General features: G+C 43.3%; 1 protein-coding gene across 1 annotated transcript in view; it reads left to right on the top strand.

The window, feature by feature from the left end:
* Window positions 1-1,462: 1,462 nt before the first annotated feature.
* The window catches only part of CLGN (calmegin), a 317,529-nt gene continuing 311,421 nt past the window's right edge, over window positions 1,463-7,570 (top strand). Inside the window, exon 1 of the mRNA XM_069241043.1 lies at window positions 1,463-1,551. The gene's annotated coding sequence lies outside the window, so the exon portion shown is untranslated. The remainder of the gene's footprint in view (window positions 1,552-7,570) is intronic.

The raw sequence follows: 7,570 nt of genomic DNA, 5'->3' as shown, positions 1-7,570 counted from the left end.
AGCAAACGCGAGACCCATTGCATTGGAAATACTTGTTCTTACTAGCTTAGAGTCTTTTCATATAGGGAAAACTGTTGCTTTCTAATAACTTGTTTTTTATATAGTGCTTCAAACTGCACACCTCTGCAGTTTCTGCATTGTAAGTAATGGCCTATTGTCAGCAAGTGACTGCCAACCATAAATGTGGGCAAAAAACCTTTAAATCCACAAATAACAGACACAATTTCTAATGAATATGTTACAAAGATTGAATTTTTTTTCTTCAAACTGAATAAATCTTTGGTATTCTAAGGTGGAAGAATTCAGGAATTTCAGGATGTGTATTGCAGTGAATAGTCTTTTATTTCATTTTGTTCTAAATGCTAAAGGAAATAATTATGCCCAGCCAACACGCATTTCGCCCCCTGGACGGCGCGCGGGCAGAATGAGACTGCGGTACATGAGGACTGGGGTCTCTACAATTGCACCGCACAGACTTGTTACTTGCATTACCCACATTTTATGAGCAGAATACTACTGAACTACCGGTACGGTTATGGGGACAATCGTATTTGCCTTGAAAAAGCCCAAGACCCCTGGCATAATCACTGGCTTTAGTATTTGGAGTTCCTAGGGCCGCCGAACTGTGTTCCGCCCAGGGGGCTGTTGTTCCAAAGACCGGCTTTGAAAAGGCTGTTTCCAAAATAGGCAATACTATCTTGGGGATCGTGCTGACGACTTCTCTAAAGAAATCGCCAGGCGGCATTGTTGACTTAAACTCATGCGATGATGGCTTCAAAATGAACCTGGGAATTCAGTTGTGAAAAAAGCAAAAGAAAGGCGTGGGCGTTTTACCAGCTATTGGACTTTGTGATGACTCTTTGGTTTTCCACGCATTGAGAAGCCCCTGTACCTTTAATGATCGGTTTAATGAAGGTGCGTACCCACCTCCCGATTACGTAGTCTCAAAACAGGCGCATATTGCTAACCTTTTGGAAAATGTTTTGGGTGTACGGCTGGTGCCTATCAAATACAGCCTCAGTATTGCACATATTTCAAATGCTGCGGTTCACCATTCTGGAACTTTTCTGGCACCACATCTGCTCCTTGCACTGCGGAGCACCAGTCATGGGTGGCAAACTTTGCCCACTACTTCTCCAACAGCAAAACTGTTCCAAACACAAAAATTGTGTAAAGGAAGGAAAGGAGGCGTCAGCTAAAACTACATTTCCCATTGAAGGGAACGCACATTGTAAAAGTTCAGATTGCACAGTTTTTCCTTGTCCAAGGCAGAAAACGTTTCGAACACGCTTTGAATCATGACCCTCACGCGTCTTCTACCCTTCATCCAGTCACAGAACGGGCCTGCAGTTCGCTCCCTGGTGGGACCCTGCCTGTGGGACTCTCGTGGAAGGTGGAGTGCGGGTGTGGCTGGCGCATGCGCAGCGCCTGTTGTCACTGGAGGCGAGAGGCTGAACTCCGGTGGTACCCTGAGGCGCGAGCTGCAGCATCCCCGGCATAGGCGCCTCCTCGCGCTCCCAGGACTCACCTGACACCTCCCGACCACTGCGGGTAAGTGTACTTTTAATAGCATGGCCGCCGAGGCGACCACACAGGTGTACTGAGGGGTAGCGCCAGGATGGAGCGTACGGACACGGTACTGTGCTCCGAGCGGGGCTCTCGGGTGTGGCTGTGCTCTGCTTGTCTGGGCAAGGGAGAGAGAGGAAGTTACGCTCCTGGGCCGTAGCATCTGCCGAGAGAGTGTACGCGCCTCACAGGCTCCGTGACCCAGTACTTTGAGATAACAAACGTACAGATGGACGCAGTCAATTGCAAAGGATGAACAAGTGAAAGTGGTTATTTGTTTTTACTAAAATGTCATGTCACGGGCGACCACACCTCTTCGTGTGATGTCTTTGAAGAGTTGGTAGTTTTTGGTTTGAACAGAGAACATGCATTTTCAGTTTGAAGCACTAGATAAAAGAGAAACATGCTTCAAAAGATATATGTACATTGTTTTTGATATTTTGAGGACGATTTAACATTGTATAATGTCTGGTTCTGGCTTGCAGTGACCCCAAATTTAGATCAAACGTTGGCCTTTAAAGGATATGGAGTAGTACATCACCAATAACTGCTAAAGAACGTAATAAAAGTTTTGGCGCATATAATATAGTTCTAGAGCTATTCCCTCCAAACCAGGTTAAGTAAGTGCAGGGAGATGTGTTCTTCTGGCCTCATTCATTCTAGCACGTGCAGCACTCTTCTTCCTCCAGTTTGTGGTGTGTTCCCGCTGCTCACTGTAGAGACTACTAGAAGAGCAACAATCACTGTGGTCTGTCACCAGTTGTACCATATATGAACATTCTTCTTGGAAAATAAATCCTGTGGCCAACATTTCTTGCTCAGCACTGAACACTGAGTCTGTCATTACATGGATTTCAAGAGCGAGTGTAATTTTTTCTTACATTTAGTAAAGATTCAGAGAAAACCTGCCCAACATTCACCATTATTAGGTTACATAGTGCAGATATTTAATATCCACCCCAACAATTTGTTCAAAAAGTTGGAACTGATGAGATACATAACCCTTGTAGTTGATTAGTGACCTACTGATCAATTTATGGAAAGCCTGGGACAAAAGCTCTAAACCGTGTTGCACGGGGATGTTAGCTGTTACACGTGATCTCCACTCAGTGCTGCTGTCTAACTATGTAGATTGGTTATTTGCTTTGTTGTTGCACTTAATTCAAGTGGGTGTTAGATCACCCACACCCCACAGCTCCTTACAAGAGCACAGAGGCCAAGTGGGATCACTTAGGCCTTCTCCTGCAGCGCCAGTTACATAAATGGAGATTATAATGTTGACAGATCCCCCATGCTTTGATGTCAAATAAAGTATTTGTGCCTTAATCATAGCTTTGATGGTCATACATCCTGTCTTAAAAGAAAACAACAATTATGATTTTTAGAGTGAGCGATCCTCTGTTTTTTGGTCCTCATATCACCTTCAGATGGTCTTGTCGTTACTAAGAGTACCATGTATCCGCTGGGATGCCTGCAAGCTTTGTCTTTAAGCAGAGCTTACAATTGTGTGAATCAGGGAGGTATAATCATTGAACACTAAGAAGCAGTCATCTTCTGTCGGTCCAACCATCGATCAAACAACCACCGGAATTGTTTTTTCTTCCTCTTGCAGCAATTTCTGCCTCCATAGGAGATACTTTTACTTAATGTAACCAATCGGTTGCCAGGGGGGACTCACATGATGTCATGTTTTGCATGTTCCTGTGCAGTGAAGAGGGCTAAAGCAGCAGCTTCTTTTGGTCCTGCTGCAGCATTAGATCCTTCTCTGCTACCCCTCAAAAACAAGGTGCAGCCTGCCTCAACGTTTTGTAGAGAACTGATGAGACTATTTTACTTATGTACTTCCAAGAGGCAGAAAACTTTATGCAGGGGTGCAAGTATTCTCTCTGCTCCTTCTGAACTGAGAATGAGTGAGCTATCACAGGATGGATAATGCAAAGATCAGTGTCTCGATTAAAATGGAGAAATTGTGGAAAATTATTCTGAATTTGCAAGATGGTAAAATTACAGGGGTCAGACTGTATCTATGTAGTAGTCAATAGGTTTTACATCTTGTTGTTTACACCTCACACATGACACTCTACAATTTGTACTGTAGAACATGAATTATTTCATAGTGTCAAAAGTTATTTCAGACTCTGCAACAGAGTTACCATGTGCATGATCATTCTTCGGAGAGTAATATAACAGGTTGCCCCTAGATCTATGGATCCGAGACAGCCGGTCAGATGTGCCTACAGAAAATGATAGACCCTAAGCGCATGGAATGTCTGTATATATCTATGCAGAACGGTAAAACCATATTTAGGTCAGTAATAATATCCGTTGGACATTGGTTTATATCAGACTACGCTTTTACTTTTTAATCTATTCTCGGTCTTCATTACTTCTTGTCTATAATCAGTCCTAAATTTGGAAAACAGTAAGTACCAGGTCCCAAAGATTTGCTCATACTCCTGAATAACAGGGGCATCAAACACCAGGGCTGTCCAGTCGTTATTCCACCTTACACCTCTTTCATCCACCACTCCTTTATCTTACCCTTGCAGTTCTTTTCATGCCTGATTTCTCATTGTCACTGTTTTTCCGTCGTTCTCCTCTTCCTTTTTTCTCCCTTTTGGGTTTTTATTTTTTTCTCTCTTTCCTTGAGTGAAAGCCGGATGAGGAAAAATTAGTACTGGTGCCCACAAATTATTGTGGGTGGACCCCACATGCAACCACCAGCTCAGTTTATACTCTAGCTGTGATAATTGTTGAATGCAACTTCAACAGTGTGAGTGAATGAAATGGTAGCGAGGCAAAGACTTACCTTCCTGAAAACTGACAAGACTTTCACCTACCCTCAGAGCAACTTACCCGACAGAAGTGCGGCCTCATTTTAAGGCCTAGCAAGAGTAATAGTTCGACAGGGCTTCCTGGAAGTTTTTATGATCCTAGTGGTCGTTAGTTAAGTTGGTAAAACAATTTCTGATCTTAAGAGCTAACACTTTAGATGCATTCTGGATGATTTTGTGGTTGGCAAATAGGACACCAACAGGAGTACATTCTCAGAATAGTATTGTTACATGGTGCTGGGCCATTTATTTAATAATGTTTGTACCTGCTCCATCCCATTGGGCCCCTTGAATAACAGTTCTATTTGATAGTTCAGTTTTCTTGTTTAGTTAACATTATTTGGGAGACTCCAGATATATAAATCGGGAAGGGCAGGTGACCAATTTAAAGGAATGCACATCGTTTTGCAGAAATGCTCTGATTTTACTGAATATTGTACCAATAAATAAAACTTCTTATGTTAAATTAAAATACTTTTGATCCAGGGAACATATTTCTAATAAGAAAAAACTCTCAATTATAGCGAATTTGTTTAAATTGATCATCACCTACATCTACTGGCTTCAGTTCATGTAAATGTGTTTATCAGTGCCTGTACGTACTAGTATTTGTAGCAGTCTGTCCACTGTCTTCACTGCCCATTCACAAATATTGATGCCTATGTTCATCGTTGTAACTGCTCATGTGTATTTTGTTTTTTATCACGTCAATCAATCAAATTCTGTCCGATTTACAGCAAATATTCATATGTACTGTATTTTTGGTAAAAATGCTTTCGGTCAACAAATGCATACATTTCATTCAGAATGGGCAGTCTCCCTTTTGCAGACAGTCCGTTCTTTGCATTCTGTGCTGTTAGGAGAACGCTCTGGCTCCCGTGAGGGTCAAAAATCAGGGTCTCTTGGGCACCTCTTAATAGCGTGACCTTCTGCACATAGAATGCACCAGTTACATTATTTTCACACACGTGTAAGATCTGTTGCTGCTGAAGAACCAGAGGCCCTGCTTTCCAAATTTCCGTGGTGGAGTGAACAGTTTGGGCTATGTAAGTTAATGTAACAGTGTCCAAGCTACAGAAGTCCTTGATTATGAGTTGTGCGGAGCGGGATTCCTAAGTGGAACTCTGCTCTGCCGTTACTAGTGGGTCAGGAAACTGGGTTTTCCCTGGCGCAGGAATACTGGGCCCGATTTTATCGCCTGGAAAAATCAGTTTGCGAATGTTCCTGCATATCAATCTGGTCTCATTGCCTGGTCCCTGCCTGACCCTTTGCCAAGGGTGGGGGAGCATTTAATGCACCCTGACTGTCATACAGCACCTTTTCCTGCTCACGGTCCCCAACCCCCCCACTCAGGAGTCCTCGCATACAGTTACCACCTGCTCAAAGTAAGGAGTGTTAAACCAGCCAGAATTAGACGTCCCGGTGCGTAATTTTGCCCAGAGAAATCCGGGTTGGGCCCGTTCTTTCCCTTTCTGAGGAGTTTAACTTGTAGTTGCAGGAATTAAGTGGGAATGTTCTCATTTGGTAATATTCAATCCGTCTGAAATCTCCGTACAGAATTCCTCATGATTTGAAATCGGGGGCCTAGTGCAATGTTTCTAATGACTTGTATGATAGAAATACTTTGAACACGGTATTGAATGAATATGGTCTTTGACATCTATGTTGTGCAGTACGTTTTTTAGTAGATATTTTGCACCTTCCATTTCTGTACTTTATAGTTTTGAGCAAGTCCGTGTGGATACTACATTGACATTTTAAAGGGTTTTGATAATTTGTAATTGCGATGGTTTTTACTCTGTAGGAAACAAAAAGTGAGATTGCGGCACTGACAATTTAAAGCTCGTATTCGTCTCCTGGAGACAGACCTGGGTTGATTGTGGTCCTTGGATGAGAGACAGTACATGCAAGCAGGCAGATTCTCTAAGGAAAACATCAGAAGAAGTAACGCATGGTGATCTGTGTCTGTATTGCCACAGCCTAGAGAATGTGACACGGCGGTGGGAGCCACACCAGGAGCAGAAAGGATGAATAGAAGGAAGGCAGCTCTTATGTGTAGGATCTGGTGAATGCGCAATTAAATGTCACATACCGGCCTGCATGGAGACAGGAGCCTTTATGAAATGTATGTTCCTGAAATGCGCATAGGTGTAACATGCAGTAGCGGTCTTTCAACTTGACCAGGGTCACTGGAAATATGAGTCAGTGCAGGGCCATATTATGTTGCACGGGTGACAAAATAAGGGAGCAAGAAAAGGCTAATTATGTGGCATAATGCATCTGTTGGGATGGAAAAGTCCTCCTCACAGTAATGGACATGCACCCCTGCCTTGAGTGCGCCAAGTGCACTTACATATGGGTCCCTAATGCTGATTTTTGTTATCATAGGCAAACACGGATCATGTGTGTTAGTGTGCCATGACATGGGTCTGGCTCACAGATTTCGGTCTTGTTGGACCAGGAGGGACGCTCAAATCACTACTATGGTCGAAGGCTACTGCCTTAACCAGGAGCAAAGCAAGCACGAGTGCGGTGCCGGCAGCATACCGTCTAGTGATCAGTAGGAGTGAACAGATTCTTTTCACCTGTGTCAATGGAGGGAGGCCTACAGGCTCACTCATCTAAAGTTCCTCTGCTGTGTGCTTAACTCACCCTTGGCCTACATCGGTTTAGTGTACAGTACTGTACAGTACTGTGCAGTACGTGTATGTTATGTGCATGTGCTGGGTGTAAATGTGCCTGTGAGTGGTGGAATACAGGGATAATGCAGCACTGTACAATGCATGTGTGTTATGTGCATGCGCTGCATGTAAATGTGTTTGTGAGTCATACAATGCATGAAGGCTGTAGTACAGTGGAGTGCGTGCATTTGGTGGCTGTACGTGCGCCTGAGTGGTACAATACCAGGGTTCGAAAAATATGCCGACCTGGGCCTACCTGCCCTTTCTTGCAAGTTGTGTCAAATTTGCTCTGTGTTCAAAGACAGAGGTCAAAAGTCAGTTTGTTTTAGGATTATTTTCATTCTGACTGCAGAGTTCCAGGACTTTGTAAGGTGAACTGTGTGACTTGCTGTTTAGAGTGTAAAATAAAAGGATATAGAGTGTCAGGTTTTTCCTAAGACACACCACTTAAATGACTAAGTCAACTGTGCAAACATTTCAAAGTATATT

The sequence above is a fragment of the Pleurodeles waltl genome, chromosome 1_2 (assembly GCF_031143425.1).
Source record: "Pleurodeles waltl isolate 20211129_DDA chromosome 1_2, aPleWal1.hap1.20221129, whole genome shotgun sequence".
Lineage (NCBI taxonomy): Eukaryota > Metazoa > Chordata > Amphibia > Caudata > Salamandridae > Pleurodeles > Pleurodeles waltl.
This window is presented reverse-complemented; position numbering and strand designations above follow the sequence as displayed.